Source organism: Mastomys coucha, unplaced genomic scaffold (assembly GCF_008632895.1).
Source record: "Mastomys coucha isolate ucsf_1 unplaced genomic scaffold, UCSF_Mcou_1 pScaffold15, whole genome shotgun sequence".
NCBI classification, from domain to species: domain Eukaryota; kingdom Metazoa; phylum Chordata; class Mammalia; order Rodentia; family Muridae; genus Mastomys; species Mastomys coucha.
Genome location: NW_022196897.1, coordinates 95,283,625 through 95,295,917, shown reverse-complemented (window position 1 = coordinate 95,295,917; position 12,293 = coordinate 95,283,625). Strand labels below are relative to the sequence as shown.

The following is a 12,293-nucleotide window of genomic DNA, read 5'->3' as shown; positions in this document are numbered from 1 at the left end:
TACAGCCTGAATGGCATTTTCATCATAGAGTCAGTTGTGCTAAGGTCTCAGGGCCTACTAAGCTCTGGAGCCCTGCTCCAGGATGGCCAACCTCAGGTGGAAAGTAACTTGATAGGCCTGAGGTGAAGGCAGACTATATGGGGAAGAAGAGATAAAACCTAAGTAGGACATAAAGCAGTATGTGACCACATTTGTACATAGAACAGCTTTCTCTGTTTACCTTTAAGTGGAGTAGAAATCTGTCAGCACCATTGCTAGAATTTGGCAAGTACCAGCATACATGAGTTTCTTGCTGACCGTATACTTATTAGTAGACATATAGATTACTAAGGGAAAAGTCCCTTGACTTGCACAAGCCTTAATGAATCTATCCTGATATAATTTCTAGGCCAATTTTATATTTTTGTTCAGTTGTGATGGGAATTGTTTTAAAGGCACATTAAAATATCTATTAAAGAGAGATTAATAAACAATGTTAATTCTTATCTTGAAAGACAGGCTACCCCCCCCATAGACACACTTTCAAACCTCCCCTTGTAACTATAAAAGATATTAGCATTATCTAGAAATAGATGCACATGCATTAAGCTACCATAAAATTTATATGCACTTAAGGACACATTAGTTCGATCTAGTTGTATTTCTCCATAATGCATTGGATATCTATATACATATGCATACATTATAGTACCATCCATCATGAGCTTCTGACTTCCCAAAGGAAACAACCTATGAATTTTGTGATCAATGCAAAGACTAAAGATTTTGTATCTTTAAATCATATTCAGTACGTAGCCTGTGAATAAAGTGCTATAACAAAATAATGTCTTTGATATTTGCATAATAATAATAATTTCCTTTAATTATTATTATTGCACAAAACTACACATTTGTTTTTTGAGCTGAGTGCTATAAATCTGACGAATAAAATATTTTCTTCCTTGGGCTTTCAAATCCTAGAGAGGTGGCATTATTATTTTTTATTTATTTATTTTGCCCGAAGATGAGATTACTCAAAGTGTATAATATTTCCAGAATGGATGCTGCAGCTCTGGTGAGAAGCCTCTGGGTCTTACTTGCAATGAGCCCACAAGAGAAAATGATTATAGCAGGAAGTTGTGGTTTGGGTTTTAAAATGCTTTTCCTGTGGGACAGCACAGGAGGAAAGCACCATTAAAGGAGTTTGTATGTGATTTGTACTTTTTGATGTTTCAAAGCAGCAACCCATTACCTGAGGTTAAGTCAGTCAGTCTATTCCACAGTACATTCTGAAAACAAGTGGCTTCTTTCTGTTCCCAGCAACCGTCTGACATTGTGAGAGGGAAGTCCTCAGGACCACTTTTCCATCGCTATGACCTTGGTACTCCTTTGCTCTGCCAACAGCACATGGGAATTAAGAAGTGCAACGACAGTGTTATGGTACCTTCTATCTGGACTGTTCTTAGGTTCTTGGAGCCTTATCCAAACAACTGTATCAGTGTATACTGTGGCGAAGTGGGAAAGAATTTTATTCAGAGACAGGGAACCTGCATGCAGCTCAGATGTGTGCAGTAAGAGAGCGGGCCGTTCTGAGTGAGATTTACTCAAGAGCCCCTGGTCACTACTGACGGCTTCCTTTTGTGGATACAGTGGTTGTTAGGGGTGAGCTGTAAGTGGCCTTTTGTTTTGATTGATATGTTTGAGCTACTTAAGCGTTATGTCAGTGCAACACATCCTTTCCCATGGTTCATCTGATTTGGTCAATTATGGACCAGTGTAAGACAGTATCCTAGTTAGCTTCTGCTGCTATAACAAACGCAGTGACCGAAAGAAATGTCGGGAGGATAGATCTCATTTCAGCTTAGACTTTGTAGCAAAGGCAAGAACTGCTTCTACTTCCAGGATATGTCTGGCCATAAAAGTAGAGTGACTAAAGTTTGTTAAGGAGCTGTAGGTTAGAGGGAGCTGGTTGCTTTGTTTGGAGAGGGGTAGGCACAGGACGCTGCACAGGTGGGTCCTAGGTTGTTAAGGAAAAAGAGGCCTGTGCATAGTTCAAACCAAGTGGTGTTCCTGGTTACTAAATTATCTCTACGTTTGCCTGCCTCAAAGGGGAACTAATTGAAAAGCTGCTCAAAGACACCGGGGAGCAGGCATTCTAATTTTTCTGTTTACTTTTTCATGAAATTACTAGAGAGCTTTTAACAATGGGAAGTGTGACCAGCAACTGGCTTAAAACATACCAGCAGATAATGTAAGTGTGCCATGGAAATGATTGCTGGTGACAGGGATTGAGAAAGTGCAAAAGAAAAGTACGAGTACATGTTCACGGGACTAGCAACAGTGCTGTTTTCACAGGCTATGGCTTTCCACACCATGTCATGTGTCCTGCTCACACGTTTTGCTGAAGGATTGTGCGTTTCTGTAGAGATTATTGGAGTCTTGACTGCAAGGAATAGGAAAAACCCACGGGGTTGATATTATTCAGCTTCGTAACAGAAGGTCTAGAGACAGGGGTGGTGTTAAGGTGGCTCAATGATGTCTTCAGGGGCAGTTTCAGCCCACATCTTGTATTTGCTCAGTCAACATTTTGCCATTGGCTAAGGCTCCTTCCCTCATGGCTGCTACATGTCTTCAACTGCTCCATTTGTCAAGCTTGTTTTCTAGGACTATCTCCTGAGATCTAATTTTTGCCAGCATCAGTAAATTTTCTCCTTTAGGATGACTAAAGTCTCCTCCTACCTCAGTGCTAGTGTTCCTTATGTCATGTGTCAAATACTTTGGTGCCTGCATTTCTTGACTATGTATGTGTGTATCTGAGAGTGTTTAATTTTTCTGGTTTATTTGCCTATGTTAGGTAAACAAATCTTCCAATACCTCACTGAGCTAACATGTAGAAAGCATTTTTTTGGGGGTGGAGAATTTTGAGTAGTTGAAAAATATGTAGCTCAATTGCATATGTGTTTGGCTTCAGAGATATTATAGTTTATAAATAATTTTCACTCTCAATTCTGAAGGAATTACTCTGCAACCTCTCAGTTTTCAATAACAATGGAGACATATTTGGAGCTGTTTTGAATTTTTGATCTATAATATAAGATGTGATGTTCCCTTCATATATTCTTTGACCCCATTATAAATTTCATAATGATGTGCCTTTTGGAGAGTGATATAACAAAAAAACCCCATAAACTAGACAGAGTATGAGACCACAGTAATTTATCTCCTATAGTTCTAGAGGCTGGGGCATTTAAGATTGAGGTGCTAGAAGATTCATTATCTGGTGCAAGCTTTCTGCTTCATAGAAAGTGTCTTTGTAACCTTTTTTTTGGAAAGAGATAACTATTTCAATGGTGTCTCATTGATAAGGATGCTACTATTCATGAAAACAAAGCTCTTATGACCTCTGAATCTTCCAAAGGCCTCCATCTCCTAAAGTCATTGTCTTGGCGGTTAGACATCAGGACAGTTTTTGAGGGAGGTATAAACATTAAGATAATAGCAATACTTAAGTGGTCTTTTTGTTGTTTATGTTTTTGACAATATGTGGATCAGACCCAGACTCATGTCGTTTAATGATTTTTATTAATTTGTTTGGCTGTCAATACTTCTATCTGAAAATTTATGACCTCAACTACTTGTATTTAAAAAGTATTACTCTTTCATGACTTTTCATCCTCTGCTTTCTTTCCCTTGTAAAGAGATTTTATTATTCAAATTTTCATTCTTTGTTGCTTTACTCTTCAACTGCTTGTGCCCACTTTCTTTCTTTCTTTTGCTTCTGTTATTTTGTTCAATTTTAGGAAAAGTCCTTGATTTATCTGTCCTATTTTCACTAAAAACATAATTTTTTGGCAGCTCTTTTTTCAACTCTTCTCCGCATAAGTAGCATCTTGTTTTGCGTTATGGATGTAGACCACATCTCATCTATTCAAAATCACTGATTTCATTGGTGTTTTTTTTTCTCCTTACACCACACCTATCTCCTCAGATTCTATGTTTGCTTGATACTATTTCATTTCTTTCTTTAATGGTCTGATGATCCTCTAGAATCAAACCTTTGTGGTAGGTCATCAAGGTGTTTATGGAAACTGTTTGCATATGGCTGTGCCCTGTGAACTGTGCATCCCACTGTCACTTGTGATCTGCTTGGGTAGATTTATTGGAGAAAATTTAGACAAGACATTCATTACTTTTTTCTCCATGGGCTACATACTTCTTAGAAGAAATCTCCAGCTGCCTGCATGAATTCTGACCGCCAACAGTTGGGAGACCTGACTTATAGAAGGTTCTCAGTTTTGAGTATATGGAATTTCACTCTGTGCCTTTGTCCTCATGTTTGCTTCATGTCTCTACCCACAGACACTCTGAGAGTACCTTGCTTCGGTTGGGTAAGAGGCAATTCTGAATTCTTTGCTTTCTTTTTCTTGGATTTATCTTCATTTTAAAATTAAATTGGGTTTCTCTTTCTTTTCCTTTCTTTTCTTTCCTTCTTCCTTCCTTCCTTCCTTCCTTCCTTTCTTTCTTTCTTTCTTTCTTTCTTTCTTTCTTTCTTTCTTCCTTTGTTGTTAGGATTTTTTTCCCCTAAAAGGAAACTTGTTTGTTGCTTTAGTGGGTTCCTCAATGTGCTAGTGATGAATAGAGGCATCAATTAATCTGTCACCTTTACTGCAAAGCCATTTAAGTATCTCTTTTTAAGACTAAAGGTATTTTTTTTCTAGAAGTTTTCCCACTGTATTTACCCCTCCATCTCGTTGGCCAGGAAAGGATTACTTGTGAATGCTTAAACCAGTCACTGGCAAGAAAAATAAGATCATTTTGATTAGCTTGGACATTGTCTCATTGGTTCTTGGCAGTAAAGAAGAGTCTCTTTACTGAGAACATAGCTGTGCTGAGGATAAACAAGTAGAGAATGATATTTGAAATGCTGAACAATAAATACAGTATGGGCACCTACCAGCCAAGACATACATACTACCAAAGTGGAGCATAGAAAATGGTCTGAGTAGTCAAGTGAGATCTGATTCTCCCAGAAGATGGAAAGAATGGGCCACCAAAGATGACTGCCAAAATCCTGGTTCTTAGCACCTAAAAGGCAACTGTAAAGATGGAAACATAAAACTACATTGGAAAGTGGAACAAATCACACCATAAGGATCATGCAAACCTTCAAATTGTCACTTGGAATACAATTATTTTGTTTAATAAGTCATTTTCTTAGTGTAATCTGTCTATTAGAACTGAAGTTCATTACAGCCAGAGAACATACAAATTACAGAAAGAAGCATACTTTCCAGTTCTGGCATAAGAGAAGTCTTGAGGAAAATATCCAAAAAAAAGAAAAAAAAAACCAAAAAACAAAAAACAAAACAAACCTTGTAAGAATGAACTTTGAGGGAAAGAGTCTGCCTTAGTGGTTTTTGATTTGTAACTAATTGGCTCTGTCTCCTTTGCTGGCTGGTGATGGTGACTAGCTCCAGGGCAGACTGGGTAGAATCGGGCTGGGCTGGGATCAGCTGGAAAGAACTCTATGTTCATTTTGCAGTATCAGTGTGGCACTGTGGCGGGAGTGGCACTTATGTCCCAGATTTCCTCTTTCCTTTTAGATCATTACTGTCTAGGCTGAGGCTCCTATAAAATTACTTCAGTTGGAGACTTGACCTCAAATTGACCTCAGGCAAGGAGACAGCTCTTCTTCTGTAGGTGATAGCCCCAGTCCAGGAACAGTACCCTTGAGCAAGAATTGGCAGGGATTTTGCCAAGCTCAGAGTCAGAAGGAGAAAGAAATTTTGTTGAGCTTTATATGAGAGGTTGTCTCAGTAACTTTGAAACATAAACTCACTTTTTTAAAAAAAAATCATTTTTATTTCATGTACATCATTGTTTTGCTTGCATATATATTTGTGTGACGGTGTGGCATCCCCTGGAACTGGAGTTACAGAGAGTTGTGAGCTGCCATGTGGGTGCTGAGAATTGAACCTAGGTCCCCTGGAAGAGAAGTCTGTATTTTTTTTTATTGGTTATTTTATTTATGTACATTTCAAATGCTATCTCCCTTCCTGGTGACTCTCCTCTTGTCCCTCGCCCTCCCCCCCCCAAAAAAAAACCAAAAAGAGATCATCAAAGCAAAACAAATCCAATTTATATTGTCCATATAGTCACCAGAGCATGGTCAGACTCCCAGTGGCCAGCCACGTAAAGAGAGATAGGTCTCTCCTCAGCCCACCCTTGCCAGTGGGCATCTATTGTGGATATTCATATTGCAATTTTAAGGGCTTTCTTTGATGGCTTCTCTGTCTAGGTTTTTACATTTTTCGGAAGGTGTGGGTAGAGGTTGTCACAGAAGCCTTCTATGTCTTCCTCAGCTGTGAGTCTGTAGTCATCAATCCTGCTGCAGAAGTTTCTTTGTCCTTTACAGTCAACAGGAACACAGAACATGGCCTTCTGCATGGTATCTGATAACAACATGGACCATGAACATCTACATTCTACAGACTTCAGCATAGTCTCCAGTGGCAGTATTGATCACGGATGACAACTTTCCCATCAACAGCCTAGCCTATAGACATGAACATGGCTTCAGGTGGCAGCACAGACTACAGACATGTCTGTCAGTAGTAACACTGCTGTGGATATCAACAGGGCCTCTGGCTATAGTGGATCACACATCCAGACATGGCCCCTGGCAGCAGCATAGACCACAGACATCAACATGGCCTCTGAAGGATTATTTAACATTGATGTGGTTCAGCCTCTCTCCATTGCATACACACCATTCTCATTCTCCATCCTTCCTACCCCTTCATTACAGTGGCTTTGGAAACTGTAGTGCACCACTCAGTATATATTTTATTTCCCAGACAAGTATGCCAGGTGTCATTGGTCTGGCTCAAGGCCTCTGATCTCTGAAGTACCATAAATACCAGACCATCTTTTAAACTTCTTTCATCACAGACCAGCTTCAGATTTTCATCTTTGGTCATGACGATGTGATGCTCCTGGATCTAGATCCGCTGCACCAGCTCCTCCACAGGGTCCAGTGGCTGGTAGATGGAGTAGGTGTTGTCCAACTCAAAGTTCTGGGTCTGGCCTGGATGACAGCCGACTTGGTCAGGCTGACTTGTGTTCTTCTGGGCTGCTGCAAGGCTGGCTCTTTCGGGTGACTGCCGTTGTTCTGTCTTTTTGGAATGAAAACAATTCATCTTTAGAAAGTAAAGGAACCTCAAACTACATAGCCAGAGAGAAGTCAAACCAGGACCAAGACAACATCACAACTTTTTTCTACTATGCCAAAATGCTCTTAGAACTTTAAAAAAAAATTCTTTCTAATATAAAGGAAGCCTCTGGTGCACTAGGCCAATACAGGTGGGTACAGTACAGAAAGAGTACAAAATTTTCTTCTTATTTATTTATTTCTATTAGATATTTTCTTTATTTACATGTCATATGATTTCTCCTTTCCCAGTTTCCCCTCCAAAAAACAAACAAACAAACAAACAAACAGACAAAAACAACAGGAACAAACCCTTGTTGCCTCCCCCCTCCCCATGCTTGCCACCCCACCCTCTCCAACTTATTGGCCCTGGCATTCCCCTACACTGGGGCACAGAATCTTCACAGGGCCAAGGACCTCTCCTCCCATTGATGATCGACTTTGCAATCCTCTACTATACACATGCTGCCAGAACAATCAGTCCCACCATGTATAGTCCTTGGTCGGTGGTTGAGTCCCTGGTAGCTCTGAGGGTACTAGTTAGTTCATATTGTTGTTTGTCAAAATTTTCTTCTTATTTAGATCATCTGTAGTGCTAGGGATCGAACTCAGGAACTCATGTGTGCTCTGCAACTGCTCTACTATTAAGTTGTATCTCTACTCTGAGACTGTTTTAAGTAGAGGGAATGAACACTTGTGAGATTCCAAGGCAGTTCTTGAAAAACAGACCAGAAAAGACAGATCTAGAAAAGTAGTGTGGCTATTGGTACATGATGTCGCTAAGCATGACACAGACAGCATGGAAAGGAGTCAACCAGAAAGGGCACTGACCGCTGGTTTTCAACTTCTCCAGCCAGAACTCCTCACTTCTACCAGAGAATTCCCTACAAAATGAGCCCAGCACCTTTTCTCATTTGTGTTTTTATTGCTATCAAGTGTGTGCATCATTTGAACCTACTTGGGAAAGGATGGCATAGAATTATTTTAACTATGTAAGTATTTGTGCATACCACATGAGTACAGGTGATGTTTAGATGAACAAAATTTAATTCATTGCAATATACTCTTGAATTGCTGGTGCTTTTAATGGTTATTTATGTTGCTCATCAACTCTTATCAGCTTGTGCTATAAATACAGCTTCAACTCTGCTATACAATTTACTTTGGCTTAAAAGTTGTCCTGCTTTTAAGTGTCATCTATTTACTTCTGAGTGTTCCCATGGGCATGGAATAGACCTCTGGGTTCTTTCCATGTGAGCTTCTCATCTTGTTCCATACTATTTACTTGGTTCCCCTGGTGGTGTTACTCTTCTTCCAGGTCCATTGTCGTTAATTTCTACCTGCCAGGAGTCTACCGCTAGTTTCCCACAACTCAAGATACCACCCCTGCTAAATTAGTCCATTACCATTAATGTCAGCTATAGAGGAATTTTAGTCAATCAACATAGCTGCTCTAATCACATCCAAAGACTTTCTAGGTCAGTGTGGTATGCCGCATACATTTAATCCCTTTGTCTGGAATACAGACATGCCGTTAGTATATACCTTTAGTCACAAACATTGATACCCATCTTAGGGTTTCATTGCTGTGAAGAGACACCATGACCAAAGCAACTCTTGTAGAGACAAACATTTAATTGAATCTGGCTTACAGTTTCTGAGGTTCAGTCTATTATTGTCATGGTGGAAAGCATGGCAGCATCCAGGGATACAGGTTGCTGGACAAAGAGCTGAGAGTCCTGTGTCTCAAACTGAAGGCAGTCAAGAGTACACTCAATTCTACAGGTATTTTTAAGGAAGGTCTCTTCCACACTGGGTGGAGCCTGAGCATAGGACTTCAAAGCCGACCTCCACAATGGCACACTTCCTACAAGAAGGCTACAACTCCTAATAGTGCAACTGCCCATTGGCCAAGCATATTCAAACCACCAAAATGCTTAATTGAGCAACAGATAAAGTGATGATGAATCAGAGAAAGATTTGACAGGCTAGGATATGCCCAACTCTTAAGAGAGCAGCACAGGAAAGAGAAGCTATTTAAGAGGAGCACAGGGAGAGAGTTCAGTGAGTTGGGGGTCAATGCAATGAGTGCAGTGCAGTAGAGTTAAGTTAATTCATGAGTTCTTGCAGTTTAGTGCAGGTTAGCAGAGGCAGTTGAAGCCAGAGAATAAGAAGGAGCCAGAAGATTAGAACAAATTGCCAGAGTTAGTCTGAAGCCAATCAGAGTGAGAGGCCAAGAGAAGTCAGATTGAATCAGTCAGCTTGGAGAGAATTTTGAGCCAGAACAGCTGAGTTGAATCAGTCAGCCAGAGTTCAGAAAGAGCTAGATAAGGTAAGTTTAGTCAGCAGTTAAGTCTCCAAGATGACAGACAATTACATCAGATGAATAAAAGTTACATTTACAGTCAGCACCGGCACTTCTTCATTCAGGAGTAGCACTTGGAACAGAGCTCTCTGTGTATGGCCATTGAGGATGGAAGTTCCCTCCCACTATCATTTTCCATTCTTCTGGATCCACAACTATACTGATATACCAAGTGTCCACACAGATGTTTGTGGAAAGCAAAGCCTTACTCTTACTATCCACCTTCCAGCTTCTTCTTTTGTATAAGGAACTATCATTCTTAACAACAGAACTTCTCTGAAGATTCCACACCTAGAATTTCAGTCCAAATGGCCCAGCTGAAAAAGAAGAAGCCCTCTGTTCTTCTGGTCCAGGGACAGAAAACTGGCTCTGGGGACTAACCTGTTGTTGATTTTATTTTTTATTTTATTTTTATTTTTTGTTTTTGTTTTTGTTTTTTTTTTTATTTTTTAAACAAGATTTTGTTGGAACAAACCACACATGTTTACTTACATTTTTGCTTATAAATTCTTTCACCCTACAATCAGATCTGGTATATCATGATAGAGCTAAAAGACTTAGACAGCTGTGAAGTCCAAAATACTACTGCAACCTGTACAGATAACTTTTATTGTAGACACTTATCTAGTCTATAAAACCATGCAGGGAGGGAATTGCTTGAAAATAACAAGTGAGGAATATGGTTGGATTTATATTTGTTGCTGTTTTCTGAGTCAGGGTCTCACAATGTAGCCCAGGCCAGTCTAGAACCTCTGACCCTCTTGCCTCAACCTCCCAAGTGCTGGATTTCTGGCATGAGCCAGGACCCTTAGATAGATGTTTTACCTTTAAAATTTTACTCTAGTTTTAGTGTTAAGAACACAATTGAAATGAAGGGGTAAAGCTGGAGATAGATAAGGTGCAAGGTGCTTCTGGAATTTAGGTAAGAGGTAATATGTATGGGTGTTTTACCTGCATATGTCTATATACCACAATGTGAGCCTGGTGTCCATAGTAGCCTGCAGAGGGTGTAGGGTCCCCTGGAACTAGAGCTACAGATTGTTGTGAGGAGCCATGTGGGTGCTTGGAATTGAACCCAGGTCCTCTAGAAGAGCAGTTCTCTTACCCATTGAACCATCCTTCCAGCCCAGTACATTTTTGGATATAAGAAGACACAATTCTTTCTTCTGTCTCCCAGAATTCTCTCTCTATTTATGCCTAATATAATTCTCAATTGTATAGTTTTTATCTGGAAATCTATCAATTGCTGGGCCTACCCAGTAGATCCCTCCATCCAGATGCTGCATACAATCTTAAAACTGAGTCTAAAATCTGAATCTGTTACTTACAGGGAGCTTTTCCTTTGTTTTCTCATGTTCTTTGTATTGAGTGGCCTCACCATCCAGTCCTAGCACACAAATCTAAAAGTCATCTTCATGTAAGTTCTTTCTAGTTTCACTTTGCAACCAATCAGACCTCAGTCTCTTAATGGCTATTCCATTATAACATTAAATCCAGAAGACACATTAAACTCTATACAATGCCCTTCTTAAACATGTTTAAAAAAAAAAACCAACTTATTTTATAACCATTTCTACTTCCATAGTTTTAGTCTTGTTATCTGACACAATGGCTAGTTACATCTTTCTGCTCAACTCTTGTTCTAATTTTCAATGTCAGGGATCAAATGGCAAATCAACAAATGAAAACCCATTCCCCATAATTGTCCTTTGGGGAAATGTAAATTAAGGTTACAAGTTCTGCTATCACACACATAGTCAAACAACCAAAATATCAAAGACTGTGTGCTAATGCTAAGTGTTGACATGGAGTGTAAAATGTGTTAGCACATTGAAAAGCAGATTGACAGTTTCTTTTTTCAAGTTAAACACAAAAAGCATGTCACATAACCAGTATCACTAATGAGTGTTTATCCTGAAGAAATGAAGTCATGTACCTTAAGGGAGTTTTTTTATGGTGATAAAATATTTGTAGATCATGATGTTATATCCCAATGGTCACACCAGTTACAAAAATAATCTCCCACAACAATCATAACTAGTTTGTAGAAAACTTGGGAAAATTCAAATGAACTATGTTCTGGAGACTGCATTGTACTAATATTAGCATTTTGTCCTGAAAATAACTCTTAGATGCTCCTATTAGAAGAACTGAGATAAATGGAGACTACCTGTACTATTTATAGACTTTCTGGCTTCTAAAACTGTTTCAAATTTAGAAGTTATAATTATTTTTTTTTAAGTTATAACAAATTTAAGAATGTTCCATTCTTCAGCCTGCCTGATTTCAAAACCAGTGCTCTTAAAAATAATATTCTTTTACAATTTCAGATATGTCTATAGTATATTCTAGTTACATTCACCACCCTACCCCCTCTTATTCTCCTCTAGCCCCCACTGACTCCAGTGTCTTCCCCCTCTTACAATGTCTTAGGTTTTCTATTGCTGTGAAGAGACACCATGACTTGACAACTCTTATAAAGGAAAACATTTAATTGGAGCTGGCTTACAATTTTAAAAGTTTAGTTCACTACTGTCAGGGTGAGAAGCATGGCAACATACAGGCTGAAATGGTGCTAGAGAAGGAGCTGAGGGACCCACATCTTGATTGGAAGGCATCAGAAGGAGACCATGAGCCATATGGGTGTAACTTAAGCATATAAGACCTCAAAGCCCACTTCCACTGTGACACACTTCCCCCACAAGGCCATACCTACTCTAGTCAATGAGGCCACACCTC

At 39.4% G+C, this 12,293-nt stretch overlaps 1 long non-coding RNA gene across 2 annotated transcripts; it reads right to left on the bottom strand.

Moving 5' to 3' along the window:
* Positions 1–6,805: 6,805 nt before the first annotated feature.
* On the bottom strand, positions 6,806–9,777 carry LOC116092279. 2 transcript variants are annotated; one of them, XR_004119197.1, is made up of 2 exons: positions 9,587–9,777; positions 6,806–7,154 (listed from the first exon to the last, which is right to left on the bottom strand). It is a non-coding gene; the product is annotated as an uncharacterized LOC116092279 (long non-coding RNA). The 2 variants fall into 2 exon arrangements; XR_004119196.1 differs by having other exon boundaries at positions 9,593–9,777.
* Between the last annotated feature and the right edge of the window lie 2,516 nt (positions 9,778–12,293).